Source organism: Marmota monax, unplaced genomic scaffold (assembly GCF_021218885.2).
Source record: "Marmota monax isolate L192 unplaced genomic scaffold, Marmota_monax_Labrador192_F-V1.1 WCK01_AAM20220418_F8-fsc00111, whole genome shotgun sequence".
NCBI lineage: Eukaryota > Metazoa > Chordata > Mammalia > Rodentia > Sciuridae > Marmota > Marmota monax.
In genome coordinates, this window is record NW_026695067.1 from 2,681,883 (window position 1) to 2,696,860 (window position 14,978).

General features: G+C 48.0%; 1 pseudogene; it reads left to right on the forward strand.

The window, feature by feature from the left end:
• The first annotated feature begins 7,988 nt into the window (after window positions 1–7,988).
• Window positions 7,989–8,395, forward strand: LOC124081686 (signal peptidase complex catalytic subunit SEC11A-like; annotated as a pseudogene).
• The last annotated feature ends 6,583 nt before the right edge of the window (window positions 8,396–14,978 follow it).

The following is a 14,978-nucleotide window of genomic DNA, read 5'->3' on the forward strand; positions in this document are numbered from 1 at the left end:
TGTATTCATTTTATCCATGATACCTATTTTGCCTAAGTTTCCAAAGTTCTCAACATTGTGTTATGTATATTATTTGCTTATCATATATTCCATTTACTCTGTCTCTGCCATTATTCATCCCTTTATCATTTCTACTGATATGCACTTATATTTTCTTATTTTTCTTAGTCTTGGCAGAGTCTAATCACACCTGGCTCAATCTTCTCTACCACAAATAAATGAATGAATAGATGAAAGTCTAGAGCCTCATTCTCCAAAGTAAGTTCCCTAGCATACTAATTCCATGGGATGTTAAAATGGAGTACCAAAAAAAAAAAAAAAGTGTAGTGGTTCAGTAAGTTTTGAGTTAAATCAAAGATGTCCAAGTTCTAGCAGAAATAACAGTATATGGAACAACAGAAACTCTTATACATTGCTAGGGAAAGTATATACTCAGACTTTGGAAAACAGTTTGGCAGTTTGTACACACTACAAATGCCATTTGTAGGTATAACTGCTCAGGAAGAATGTGAAACATGTTCCCAAAAGATGAACACAAGTGTTCATAGCAAGCTTGTTCATAGCCTAAATTGGAGAAACTTAAATATTTTCCAGCTGGGAAACAGATAAACTGTAATAAATGTACTATGACAATGGAATACTCTCCAATTTAAAAAAAATTATAATGATGGCACATGCCTGTAATCCCAGCAAATTGGGATGCTGAGGCAGGAAGATCACAAGTTCAAGGCCAGCCTCAGCATCTTAGGGAGGCCCTAAGCAACTTAGTGAGACCCTGTCTCAAAACAAAAAAGACAAAGGGCTGGGGATATAGTTCAGTGATAAATCGGCCCTGGATTAAGTCCCCAGTACCCTCCAAAAAATAACAATAATAAACTATTGACACATATCACAACACGAATGAATTTTCTAGATATTCTGGGAGCATAAGCCAGACATCAAGAGCACATACCATATGGGAAGCCATTTATATGAAGCTTTAGAACAGGCAAAACTATCCCATTGCTTTAGAAGTCATAAAGTAGTTTCTCTAGGTGGGGTGAGTGGAAGGAGCTATGAGGGGACTTCCTGAGGTGATGAAAACGTTCTGCATCTTGATGCAGAGGTGAGTTCTGAGCCTGTCATCTTTTGCCAAAATTTGTTCCACTGAACACTTTAGACCTGTAACTGCAGTGATTGTAAATTATACAGTAAAAATTACTGCAAGACTTCTGAGAGCCTTTACAAGCTAAGACGTATCCTGAATGTCAAAAAGGAGGCTGTGGGACCCAGGGTTTCCTGACCTGATTTGAGCCTGATTTGTGGGTGTGGGCAGGAGGTGTCCCCTTCCAAGGGCGTAAACTGGGAGCAATGACTGTGTGGGCAGCAGCCGCAGGACTCCTTGTTCAAACCCCAGGTGACTTGGTGTACTGTCTGTTCCAAGAGACCTGGGGTGGGAGTGGCCGTCTGCGGGCACTGCTCCAGCAGAGTCCAGGCCTGTCACCTGTTTTCCCATGCCTACTCCTCTAGCCCCTGCGGATAGACTTGAGCAGACTGTGTAGGTTGGGCTGGGAGAAGCAGCTGGGAGGGCAGGAGCTGCCCCTGGAGGCCAAGGCTCTCCTCTGCTCCCCTACCTGGGTCTTGAGGGGTCCTGTGTGGCTGCCTTCACCCCTCACTGAATTGCAAGCAGCCTCAACCCAGTAAAGCCTGGGGACAAAGGTTAGCTGGCTCAGCCTCTCCAGCCTCTTTGCGCGGCCCTGCTGCAGATCTGGGGAGCTCCCTGGGCACTAGTGGGGCAACTGTTGGTGAGGGTTGCCTGGGAGGGTCATGGGCCTTGCTGTCTGGATGGGCTTCTCGTTTTGCTTGCTCTCATCTGCTTTTTGGCTCCTAGGAAGCCCTCAAATGACTGCTGTCTCAAGGATACTCTTTTGTTGTCCAACACTGCTGAAGAGATGGTCTTATTTTTCTTTCTTCTGTCATTGTAATTGGGCACAGCAGGCAATTTATGAATAAATCAGAGTGAGCCAGTGTGTGTGAGAGAGAAAGGGAGAAAGATCGAGGAGAGAGAGAGTGTGCAGCCTGAGCCCAGGAGAGGGGCAGGGGTTGGATGAGGGGCCAGGGGCAGGTAGGCAGCTAGGCAGGCAGTTGACAATCTTCCCCATGAAAGGTCCTTGCTGCATGCAGGAATGACATTGCCGTGTGGTGGGGCTGACAAATGCTTCGTGGGAGATTAGGAAATAAGTCTGCATCTCCCCTGGGCCCTGATACCATCAGCGGTTAAGAGGCCTGTCTGATTTCATTACAAATCTCCTGTTCCCAGGGCTTAGAGCTCAGCCTCCGGGCTCACAGGTGTGGGAGGACAGCGGGCCACAGCAAGGGCATTTTGCTTTTAATTGTGGCCATTAATCTGGCATCAACAGCTGGTCTATCCTGCAGTAGAACGGGTGGGGGTGGCAAGAAACCTATCAATTGGGGACTGGTTGGTCCTGCTCTGTGCTCACCAGGAAGTGGGTGATGGAGGGGGCGGTTTGCTCCTGCTTTTCAAGATCTGCTTTGCTGGCCTCCTTGGAAGGTTCTAGTACTGCTTCTTCCCTGGATTTTGTAGGAGTCTTCTGAAACAGGCAGATAACCAGCACTCAGACCATGTAACTTTTGGTTTTCCAAGGTCAGGGTCATGGTGCTGTGTGGTGGTACCTTGTCTAGTGCCAGCTCTTGCCCCGAAGTCAGGGTATATCCCACTGAGTAGGGCAGAGCAGAATTGCCCAGGAGCTGGGTGAGCTACTGGGACAGCACAATGAGGGACAGGGCAGAGTGAGAAGAAGTCCCAGAGCTGGACAGGCACAGCCAGAAAAAAGGCCAACTGTAACCTCAAAATGGGGAGTGGAGCTGGGCATCAAGCGTCTATCTCTAACTACCCACCATCCTCAGCGGTAGCTGTCTAGAGAAGGACTCTGGCAGGCTGGGGGTAAGCCAGAGGCGGGTCAGCCCTAGGCACTCTCCAGCATCAGACAAGCACCCTGGGGCAGAGTGGGGGTAGGCACCCACAGGCGGCACCCAGAGAACTGATGGGGAGAAGTCCAATGGGATGGGGAGGTGTGGGCTAGAGGAGGCCTGGAAGGATGGACAAGACATGCCAGGCTTTGGCAGGGTGGACATGCTGATGAGGAAGGTGTGTGCCTCTGGGGTACCTGACAAACCAGAGGTTTGTGGAGGGGAGAGGACCCACTGAAGAAAGGGGCTCTTCAAGCAGTGAGCTTGATTCCTAGGTGGCAGGTCCTGAGGCCAATTTCCGGGGCTAGTGGCTGTGTCTCCTGTGAGGACACTTTTCTGAGGGTGGCCCTGTGTCTTCAGATTTTCTTGGCCTGGAGAGAGCCAGGTACAAGAGTAGGGCAGCCATCATGACAGCAGATGTCCACCATGATGGGCCTGAAGCCCCATATGCGGCTCCTGGGACCCCACAGCAGCCTGAGAGGGGCTGATGCAGACATGATTGATTTCTGAGGCCTGGAGAGGAAAGAGGCTTGCCCAGGATTGCAGGGAGGGAGCGCGTTAGAGCAGGCAGATCTTGCTGTCCTGAGGGGCCTTTGGGACAGAAGGCAGCTGGGCTCCTCACCTCCTCCCTCCAGATAGGAGGGGCCCTGGTGTGGGTGAGGATGGGACAAGCGCCCAGGTCAAGGCCCCCACTCTATGTTCAGTGCTGGGGAAGTCTTCTGATTTCTCGAGGGAGAACTGGATTCTTGTTACAGGTTACAAAGGATAACTGTGTGTGCAGTCAAGCCCCATTTGAAGGGGAGCTCACATTTATTTGGGGTGGCCAGGGTCTGTGGTTCAGCCAGGAGAGCTCCCGCTGCCCACTTCTGAAGCTGAGCGAATTGGGGGAATCCTGGGGCCCTACAGGCCTGGGTTTCCTCACTGGTGAACTGGGCAGAGGACCTTCGTCACAGGCGTGTCCTGAAGGTTCGATCATGGCACAGGCCAAGCTCAAGTGAAGGCGTCTGTCGAATGGAAGCTACTCACTGTCACTGCCACTGCAAGCCTGAGGGCCCCACAGCTGTGTGCAGGGAAGACAAGCCATTCAGCTGCAGAGGAGCTAAGAGCAGGCCTCCCCCTTCCCGTCCTCCTCACCTGCTGCCTCCGGAGGGCTCCTCAGGGGTCTAACCTTCTGGGAAACCAGAAACTGTTGACTCTACCTCCTGCATGTTTCCAGAATATGCCCTGTTCCATCGCTGAGCTTAAGGAGGCTTCTCCATTTCTCGATGGCAACAGGCTGCGCTGAAGGGTCGGCCAGCCTTTCTTGCTGGTTCTCTCTGTCCCTCGATCTCCCCTCTGGACCCTCCTCTGCTGCTGCAGCCAGAAGGGTCCTTCCTCCCGTGCAAGCCCCAACACGCCCCCATCTGCTAAGAGCCTCCTGCGGCCTGTACGTGTTCGCTAGGATGACCTTGGCTTTGTGTGAATGTTGCCTCAGTCTGGAAAACGCTTCTCCGCATTCTGAAGGCTTCCCAGACTGCCCTTCGTCGGCCCACAGGTCCAAGGTAATGTGCCTGGCCCCTCATACTGCCTTCTGTATTGTGTGGGTCCCTCTGCTGTGACCTGGTTTACACAACCATCACTGTCACCGTCTGCCACCTTCTTGAGGACTGACCTTGGACTGACCTCTACCCTCACACCTAGCCCAGGGTCTCGATCCTGTCAGTGTGGGTTGACCCAACATGAATTTGTTACTAGTCAAAGACACTGCTGGGTGTAGGTACTACTGCTCTAGGGCCATGCTGTGTGGTCTCGGGAGTGCCCATTCCCTCTCTGGGCTGCACTTCCCACATCTCTACAATGATGTCTGTCTCAGGGTGGCCAGAAAGCCTGAGAGCCTCTGCAGTCTTGCAGACTGCCTGTCTCAGGTCAGCTGAGCAGGTGGGAACCAGTGGCTTTGTCCCTAAAGCTAGCACACTTGGGAGACAAAGAGATGTTTGCGAACTTAAAATTTCTTTCTTTTCTCAAGAGAAATGGAGAAGCCTCATTAAGTTCGGGTGGGAGAACTGGGTCACGGCCAAGGAGGCCAAGCAGGTGCTCCACGTGGCTCTGTGAGTGAAACAGCTATTAAATTTCAGATATAAGAAATACTCTCTCCCCATTCACCTGATGAATTTATTAGAACCCATGACTAAAAGAAAGAAGTCCACACTCACCTCCTAATTAAACAGAGAAGCCAGCTAGATCCAAGGACACTCGACCCACTCAATTAATTAACATTTATTACAATCAGAAAACATTCTAATTCAATTAAAATATTTCCACAAAAGTAGTTTAATGACTTTCCCCAAAATAAAGCACATTGGACCGGAGCGTTTGTTATGCCAAGGCAGTGTCCTGAGGAGCCACGCTGAGAGCACGGAGCAGGATGGGTGCTGTCCAGGCCAAGCCCCTGCAGAAGAGGAACAGGATGCTTTGGGCCCCAGGGATCCTCTCATGAGCACCCAGGCCCAGGGCTGGAACACACAGGATTCCAACTGCAAACTCTCTTCGTCCCTTCACTCACCTCAACTGGGGATGGAGAGGATGGAGATCAACCAGGGAAGAAGGGCCAGCTTGAGTTCAGGGGCCTGGTCCCGTTTCTACCTCTGGTGTGCTGTGTCACCTTGGGAAGGCAGGAGGTGTTTAGAGCAAGGGCTGTTAATAGGGCTTTCTGAAATCCAGCCAGGGGGTACTTGAAAAGCTGGAGAAACTGCCATTCAAAAACTGTAGGCAGTTTTCCGAGTCTCCTGAGGTAGGGATTTGGATTCACAGGGCCTTTGTTCCATAAAAATCCCTCAAGGGGGGTTTAGTCATCAGCACACCAAGCAAATGCCCACTCGGAGTTTGTCCTTTCGCACTAACAATATTTGAGCATTACTGTTTCCAGGCAGTCAACGTTTGCTGGACTACGTCCTTTCATCCTGACAATGACCCAGAGGAAGGAATTCCCATTAAACCAGCACGCCCGGTTAGCTACGGGTGGGCCTGGGTCCAAACCTGTGCAGCCTCCTGGGGCACAGAGGCCCCTCAAGCTCAGGATAACTGGACCTGTGGAGAAGGGGCACTCTGAGTTTGGGGGCTTGGGTCATGCCCCAGAGGTTCTCCTTTGTAGAAGCTGAAAAGCTCCCCACAGATCTGGCACTTTGACCTTGGAGATCTGAAATCCTTACAACCCATGGGTCCATGGGGTCAGCCCTTGCCTGGTGCCATAGCACAAGGGGGAATTAAGTCCCTTCCCATCCCATTCAGTTGTTCTGACATTGAATATACACTGTCACCAGCACCGAGGAAAAGCTTCACAAAGAGCTTTGTTTGATATGCAGGAAATGAGAAGCCAGCAATAGGCTCTTTATTAAAAAGGAACAGAATGCACAACATGCAGGATATAAAGGGCACGCTAGCGGCAGTCACCTCTGGAGGGTGACCCAGTGCGTCAGTTTTTGTCTCCAGATTGTCTCCCATAAATAGACATTGCTTTTATAACCAGAAAGAGCTATTAAAATGGTTTCTTAGCCGGGCACGGTGGCGCACGCCTATAATCCCAGTAGTTTGGGAGGCTGAGGAAGGATGATCACAAGTTCAAAGTAGCTTCAGCAACTTACTGAGAGACCCTGTCTCAAAATTTAAAAAATAATAATTTTATCAAAATGAATTCTACTGTCATGTATAACATCAAAGAAGAAAAAAAAAAAAGCGGGTGGGGGTGATGTGTGGCTCGGTGATTAAGCATCCCTGGGTTCAATGCCCGGTACCAAAAAGAAAAAAAATGAAATAGTTTCCTAGATCTGCCATCTCAGTTTTTCATTTCTCTTATTTCTCAGAAGGTTAAACCTTCGAATCCTCCCTTGACTTGTCTCTTTTCTGTCTATTGGCGTCTTAGGCTCCTAATGATTTGTATAAGCTCTTCATAACTCAGGATTTTAACCCGTGTCTGTTTTATTTGTTGAAATAGTTTTCCTGGTTATTTACTTTTCAATTTGGTTCCTAATGTTTTCAGTGGACAAAGGTTTATCTTCAGTCAAACCTATTGATCTTTCCCTTTCAGATGGCTCCTGTTGCTTTTTAGCTTAGAAAATCCTTTCTTGACAAGAGATAAAACAGATATTGACTTGGCATTCTCTCTAGTTCTTAGCGTTTCTTTCCTTTTTTCCTTTCCTTTGTGGCATGTAACGCTTTTTTGATCTGTTTGAATTAATATTGGCTTACAGTAGGCAGAATAATTATTTTCCAAACAGCTGGCCTATTGTAAGGAAGTCTTATCTAATAAAGCGTATATGGGTGCTTACTTATCCTTGATTCCATTTAGCTAGTATGAGTCTCAGTTTTAGGGGACCTATTCTGTTATACTGACTTGTTTATTCTTGTACCTGCATCACACTGTTTTATTAATCATAGTTTTTCCATATGCTTAAATATTCTCTCAATTTCAGCAATTTCTGTGTTTCAACTGTTCATTCTTCCAGGAGACTTGAAAAACCCCTTAGTAGTTTCTCATCTTAGAAAAACATCCCATTGATATTTTTGGTTCGAATTTCATTAAGATACTTGAGAAGACCATTTGAGGGTTCATCTATCCACGCATCTCCTTTTATAGCTCTCGAGAGGGTTTTGCAGTTCTTGGTATTTCATTTCTTAGTCATCAGTCAGTGTGTGCCTGAAAGCTCAGAGAAGTAGAAATAAAATTTACATATGTGTTATATAATAGTATTATTTTTAGTGAGACAAGCTGTCTTTTAAGAAGTGCAATGTGGAGCTGTTCCTCCCGGTGGTCACATTGGGCCTCTCTGCTGCCAGTGTCCCACTCACCAGGCCCCCAGGCTGTCTTTCGGCTTTTGGGGGCGATGTGTGTGGGATGAACAAGAGGCAGCTGTAGCCAGGAGTGGTGACACATGCCTTGGGGATGTAGCTCCCAGGGTGGTAAGGTGGCCCTGGTTCAATCCCCAGTAATTCCCACCCACCCCAAACCAAAGGCAGCTGAATATCACATCCCATGTTTTGGAATGGTTGTGTCCTTGGCCCTGATGATCTGGAAGGGGCTGATGGTAATATCTGGAGGTGAAAGTCAGCTGCAGTGGTGCTCAGGGGCCGCATGGAACCTGCCCTCCACAGAGGAGACCCTCTCTTTCGAACAAATCAAGTTGAAGATCTCATGCAAGTGGGATACAATGTTTTTAGGACAGAAGGAAGAGAGTCTTGAAGATTCATGAAAAGCAAAATGGGCAGGTCAAGTTTTTAAACAAAGGAGATAATCTGTTGAGGACCAAGGCCCTTCGAACAAGGACAACACTGGGTACAGAAGAAAGATGTCGCGGGGAGAGCCAGAGGATTCGTTCCTTCTAGTGGAATTGTGACAATCCTCGTGAATGGCAGTCCTAGATTTAAGTATGCAGCACTTTTTTTCTTTTAAAAATTTTTTTTAGTTGTAGATGGACACACAATGTCTTTATTTATTTTTATGTGGTGCTGAGGATCAAACCCAGTGCTTCACACATGCAAGGTAAGTACTTGGCCACTGAGCTACAGCCCCAGCCCATATGCAACACTTTTTTTTTTTTTTTTGCTTTGTTTATTTGTGCTGATCCATCCATCGTGAGTAAGAAGGCTGCCTTGCTGTTCCTGGGAGCACGCGGTGTTTTTGTTACTGGAGTAGCTGCTGGTCCGTGATCGGCGGGATGGAGAACACACGCATTGCTGCTCGTTGGTGGCTCTGGTTCATTTCAGTTTGTGTTTCCACACCAGAATCTGTTGGGCTGGTGTGTGTGTGCACCTGGGTACACTTGAGGGGACTTCCGATCACAGAATTTTGTATGTTGTCATTATCACACTTTCACATTTTTGTACATCAGTGATTTTTTAATATTAAAAGATTGAGTATGTGGGGGCAAAGGCACACTCATACACTGATGTTGAGACTGCAAAATGGTGCAGCCAATATGGAAAGCAGTATGAAGATTCCTTGGAAAACTGGGAATGGAACCACCTTTTGACCCAGCTATCCCACTCCTCGGTCTATACCCAAAGGACTTAAAACAGCATACTACAGGGACTCAGCCATATCAATGTTTATTGCAGCACAATTCACAATAGCTCAACTGTGGAACCAAACTAGATGCCCTTCAGTAGATGAATGGATAAAGAAAATGTGGCATATATACACAATGGAATATTACTCAGCAATAAGAGAGAACCAAATCATGGCGTTTGCAGGTAAGTGGATGAAGTTGGAGAATATAATGCTAAGTGAAGTTAGCCAATCCAAAAAACTAAATGCCAAATGTTTTCTCTGATAGAAGGAGGCTGATTCATAGTGGGGTAGGGAGGAGGAGCATGGGAGGATTAGGCAAACTGTAGATAGGGCAAAGGGGAAGGAAAGAGAGGGAGGGGACAAGGGGGTAAAAAAAAGGTAGTGGAATGAGATGGACATCACTACCCTAAGTGCATGTATGAAAAAGACACAAATGGTGTGAATATACTTTGTATACAAGCAGAGAGATGAAACATTGTGCTCTACAAATGTAATATGAATTGTAATGCATTCTGTTGTCATATATAACAAGTTAGAATAAAAATTAAGAAAAAAAGAATTATACGACCTATTAACAATTGCTACTATGTTTACAGCAAGAGAAATCTAATGATATCTGCTCATCATAGAATCTAGGTTTCTGGCTTTAATAAAATAAATCCATATGGATTTTTAAGTTAAGGGTAATAATTTTCCCACTTTCATCAACACTCACAGCCACAGAGGACAAGGTGTATGAAAAAGGTCAATGGACTCAAATTCTCTTGTTAGGTGCTTCAATATCAGAACAAATCTAATGCTTAGTTGAACTGGAGGAGGAAGATCAGTCTTTTATGAAAAATATAATTCTACTAAAATGTCTTTTAAAAAATATTTATTTTTTTAGTTTTAGGTGGACACAATATCTTTATTTTACATTTATGTGGTGCTGAGGATCAAACCCAGTGCCTCGTGCTAGGCGAGCACTCTACCACTGAGCCACAACTCCAGTCCCTAAAATTTCTTTTCTTTCTTTCTTTCTTTCTTTCTTTCTTTCTTTCTTTCTTTCTTTCTTTCTTTCTTTCTTTCAGAGAGAGAGAGAGAGAGAGAGAGAGAATTTTTTAACATTTATTTTTAGTTATCGGCGGACACAACACCTTTGTTTGTATGTGGTGCTGAGGATCGAACCCAGGCCGCACGCATGCCAGGCGAGCGCGCTACCACTTGAGCCACATCCCAAGCCCCCCTAAAATTTCTTAATGGTATTTTTTTCTCTTTTAAATTGACTTTATGAGTGCAAGAATAATAAATGCTTGTTATAAAACTGTTAAAAAAATATTTATTTTTTAGCTGTAGTTGGACACAATACCTTTATTTCAATTATTTATTTTTATGTGATGCTGAGGATCAAACCCAGGGTCATGCATATGCAAGGCGAGTGCTTTACCACTGAGCCACAACCCCAGGACCAAAACTTTTAATCATTATAGATATTTATAATGGAGAGACTATCACCATGTAGTTTGGTATATATTTCTCCAATTTTTTGGCTGAATATCTAATATTTTTTAAATTACATGACATCAATTCAACATTTTGTAACTTGAGTTTTCAGTTAACTGTATATTTTAGACAATTTCCCTTGTAAAATGACATGCTCTCTGTATCTGTTTCAATGATTTATAACATTCCTTCTTTGGTATACTATAGTTTGTTTAACCAATTATCTATTGACAAGTTATTTTGTTTATCAATTCTTTATGATTGTCAACATTGAATATACATGTTTGCCTTTGAGCACTTGTGCAATAAAAATGTCTAAAATGTTCACATATTTTGTAATAAACACACATTGTTCTCACTTAAAAAAAAGTGAGATTGAGTGGAAGAAAAAATGCGACATCCACGATGTATTGTTAAGTGAGAAAAGCGACCTGCAGAGTAGGAAGCACACGGCTGTCACCATATTCGTGAGACAGTGGGACCCCACAGTCATGGGGGTCTATTTGGTGTGTTTGTGAAAGCACAGAGCTACAAGTTGAGGGTCTTACAACCTTGATTGATCGCCCTGACAGGGTGTGTGTGTGGGTGGAGGGCAGATTAACCCTCCCCTCCAGAAAGGAAGGAGGAAGGAAGGAAGGAAGGAAAAAAAATTGGGGCTGCTGGCCACTGGGTTGCCTTTTGTACAGAAGTTGTTGCTGGAAGATGGAATCCGGCAGAGTTAGCCCCACCCCTTCTCTGGAGGTTGGGTGTGGCAGGTAAGTGTTCAGGGGCCTCTCCAGAGGGAATGTCCCTAAGCTGGCCAGTGCTGGTGCCCAGTGGCTGGCTGGCCTGCAGGAGCTCAGCGAAGTTGGACAGAGGGAACCATGGATCTCTGATGGGCCTGGTTGCCCCGCCTAGTCCAGCTCTCTCTTCCCATTTGTGCTCTCTGCCCATGTGGAGAAGCCTTCCTGGGTTCCCTGGTCTGTCACCGCAGGAGTGAATGCCCACCAGACCCAAGCCCATCCACTGGAACAAACACAAGCTGAAGTCTTGTGAATTGGTGGGGAGCAGAACTGGCTCCCCAGGCAGCCAGGCCTAGGTTGGAATCTCAACCCTCTCACTTCCCAGCTGTGCAGCCTTGGGTCAATTCCTCACCCACTCGGAGTTTCAGTTTTCTCAGCTGTAAAATGGGGGTCACTGGGAAGACACGACCAAGACATGATCAAGTGGGAGATCAAATAATCTCTCTTGGGTGGGAGAGCCTAGCCTTGAACCAGGCACAAAGAAGCAGCTGTGGCCAGTTCTTGAACGTGTGAATTGAACATGGAGGAAAGCAGCTGAAGCCAGGGGCTCCCTGCGGCTCACAGAGAGGGGAGTGCACACCCATAAACCTCAGGCCAGGAGCTGGGTCTGGGGAGCAAGTTGGTGACTTCAGGTGGGTGAGGGAGCATTTCCATGGGGAGTTGCCCCAAAGCCTTCTCCCAAAAGCTTCTCAGCTGAACAGGCCCAAAGAACAGGGAGAAGAAAGATGGAGACCATGTAGAGAATCTCAAGGTGTCTCTGATGGGGGAGGCACAGAGGCCGGCCTAGAGGCCGGAGGCTGCTGTGGGCAACTGGTCGCCAGACAGCAGGACTCTGCAACTGGGTGTTCTTCACTGGGCACCTTGAAGCCACTGGCGATTTGGGGGTGACAGCAGGAGAGTGAGGGAGGATGGCTGGAGTGCTAGGTCTCTGGGAGGGGGAGTCAGACTGACGGAGGACAAACCCTACTTCCCTTACTAGTGACCTGGGCAGACAAAACCTCTCTGGCTTGTTTTCTCAGCAGTAAAATGTGCATAATTCTAGAAAATACCTCAGAGGGTTGTGGTGAGGATAAAATTAAGCAAGTGTGGTTAGCGCTCTGCAGCTACCTTCCTCAGACAAGCGCCTTCCAGGGGAGGGGCACCCCACACTCCCAGGCTCAGCACGGCCCCTCTACACCCTCTACTTGGGGTCCATTTTGACCTCCCTGTGGTTCCTCATTTAGACAAGCACCTGATGAGCCTGACCTTTGGACACACAGGTGTTCCAAGGAGGGACCCTTGCCTGCTCAGCAAGGCAGGATGAACTGGCCAGTGGTTGGCTGGAGGTCCAGAAAGTGGGCATTGCTGGGGTGGTCACAGCTGTTCCTGCAGAGGCCCCTCTTCCCTGACCAGTCTGGACTGGTACAACACCCCTCTCCTTCCTTGTCTCCAGCAGGCCTCAGATGGGCTCCACTTCCCACTTGAGACTGGCACATTTGCACAACCATTAACATGCCGATTCACTCTCCCAGAACCAGCATAGGATGGGGCAGACAGGGCTCCTTCCACAGAGAAGGTGAGTGGAGTTCACAGAAGTCAGGACCTTTGCCCAAGATCTCTGCACACCAAGTTTCTGGTTTTGGAAGCAGGGAGGGTTTGGCTAGCCCAGTGTAGAACATGAAGGCGGGTTCCTGAGAGGTCCTGAGAGGGAGGCTGGGGCCACCCCCCCCCCCCCCCCCCCCCGCGAGCCCATGTTCAGGGCTCCAGTACAAATCGGGCTTGGTAGCATCCCAGGGCTCAGAGTGGGCTTCCGGAGGGCCTTGCCTTTGTCTCCCAGGTAGATGTTTGGCCCATCAGACAGGCCTCTGGTTCTGGGAACAACAATTTATTCCATACCCTGGTCTCATTCCTCCAAATCTTTCCCCAGGCACACAGAAGTGGGCAGGAGCTTCTGTCTCTGGCTCCCATCCAGTGGGTACTCCCCTCTGTCCTCCCTCCTGTCAGACTTGGGGTGTAGCTCCTATACTCCTTGCCAACATCAGGCCCCTAGCACGTAGCACTTAATATGTGGAAGAACAGCAGCAGAAAAGGCCTGAGCTCATGCGGGTCCCCATGACCTTCCCCAGAGCGCTCTTCCTGTTCTCCTCCCTCCTACTGTCCTCCTGCCCGCCTTGCCCTTGCTCTGTTGCACACAGATGGCAGAAATGGAGTGAAAGAAAGAGCACAGCACTAGAAGTCACACACATGTAGGTTTGAATCCTGACTTTTGGTTGGGCCTCATTTTCCTTATATGTAAAATAGGAAGAATGGGGCCATCACATGGGTGGCTGAATGAGGCAAGATTGTGGGAAGCACTTGCTTGGGGTTCCTTACTGTTAGCTTTCACTGTAGCTTCGGGGCTCTGGAGAAGCACCCAGGCCAGGAGCACAGAAGTGCTTGGTTAAGGCCAGCTGCCCTGCCCTTCAGGAGACCAGAGAGCAAGAGGAGGCAGTGGAGGAAGCAGAGAGGCTCAGACCCTGGCTATGAGAGGGGAGGCCAGCTGAGTCTGATGCCTGGGGTGGGGCTCTGTCCTAAGTATCAGGTGGCATCAACAGGGCGCTGCCAAGAGGGCTGACAAGGAGTGGCCATGGAGTCAGACTAGATCAAGATGGAGAGAGGCAGAGGCTGGAGCTGGGCAGGTTTCCCATGTACCCCACCTCTGTTGGAGAGTGTAAGAGGCACTTGGGTGAGAGGGGAATGGAAACATGAACTGCAGGCATGAAGGTTTTCATTCTCCCCTTGATTCCAGCTGAAGCGTGGACTAGTGAGTAACAGATGGTGGTTAGGGACAGTACTTCAGAGAGCACTGCCCCTTGGGGCAGAGTCCTTCCACTCCCCTCTTGGCAGGCAAGTTCCTTCTGTAGAGGCCCCGGATACTCCTGCTGGTGGATTCCATAGAAGTCCTCCCAGCCCTACTTGTATTACTATCATTATTATTATTATTATTAATTTTGCAGGAGTGGGGATTGATCCCAGGGCTTCACACACACTAAGCAAGCACTCTCCCCCTGAGCTACACCCCAGCACCCCTGCTTGGATTCCTAAACCTAGACTTGGACCACTGCCACTCACTGGCTGCTTCTATGCAACTTCCAGAGGGCAGAGGAGCAGTCCTTGGAATGTGGGTCTGTTATCTGGGACCTCCAGGAAGTTGAGTTGTGCCCAAGCAGCCTTTTTCCTCTTAAGAGTTTGTGAATCTGAGAGAGTTGGGTCTTGGAGCCAACTCCCCCTGCTGCCCCCCGCCCTAGCATGAAATCAGTTTTTAAGTTTCAGCTGTAATTGCCTTGAGCTGCTCTTAACGACAATTTGTGATCTGCCAACTGCAGTTCTTAGCTCCTAAGGCACTAATGAAGCTCCTTTACTAGTGGAGCACAGGCTCACTTGAAAGGAAGCATAATTTGATGGGCTTTGGAGAGCAGGCAAAAAGCTCCTGGAGCAGAGGGTGCACACTTAGAACCCCAGGCACTTGGGGAGCTCCCACTGCCAGTTTATTTGAGGTAGGAAAGAAATCAAGAATCTGTGTGGCCGGGTGTGGTGGCGCAGGCTTGTAATCCCAGGAGCTCCTGAAGCCAAGACAGGAGGATCGATCTCAAGTTCAAGGCCAGCCTCAGCAACTTAGTGATGCTCTAAGCAACTTAGTGAGACCCTGTCTCAAAATTAAAAACAAAAAGGGCTGGGGATGT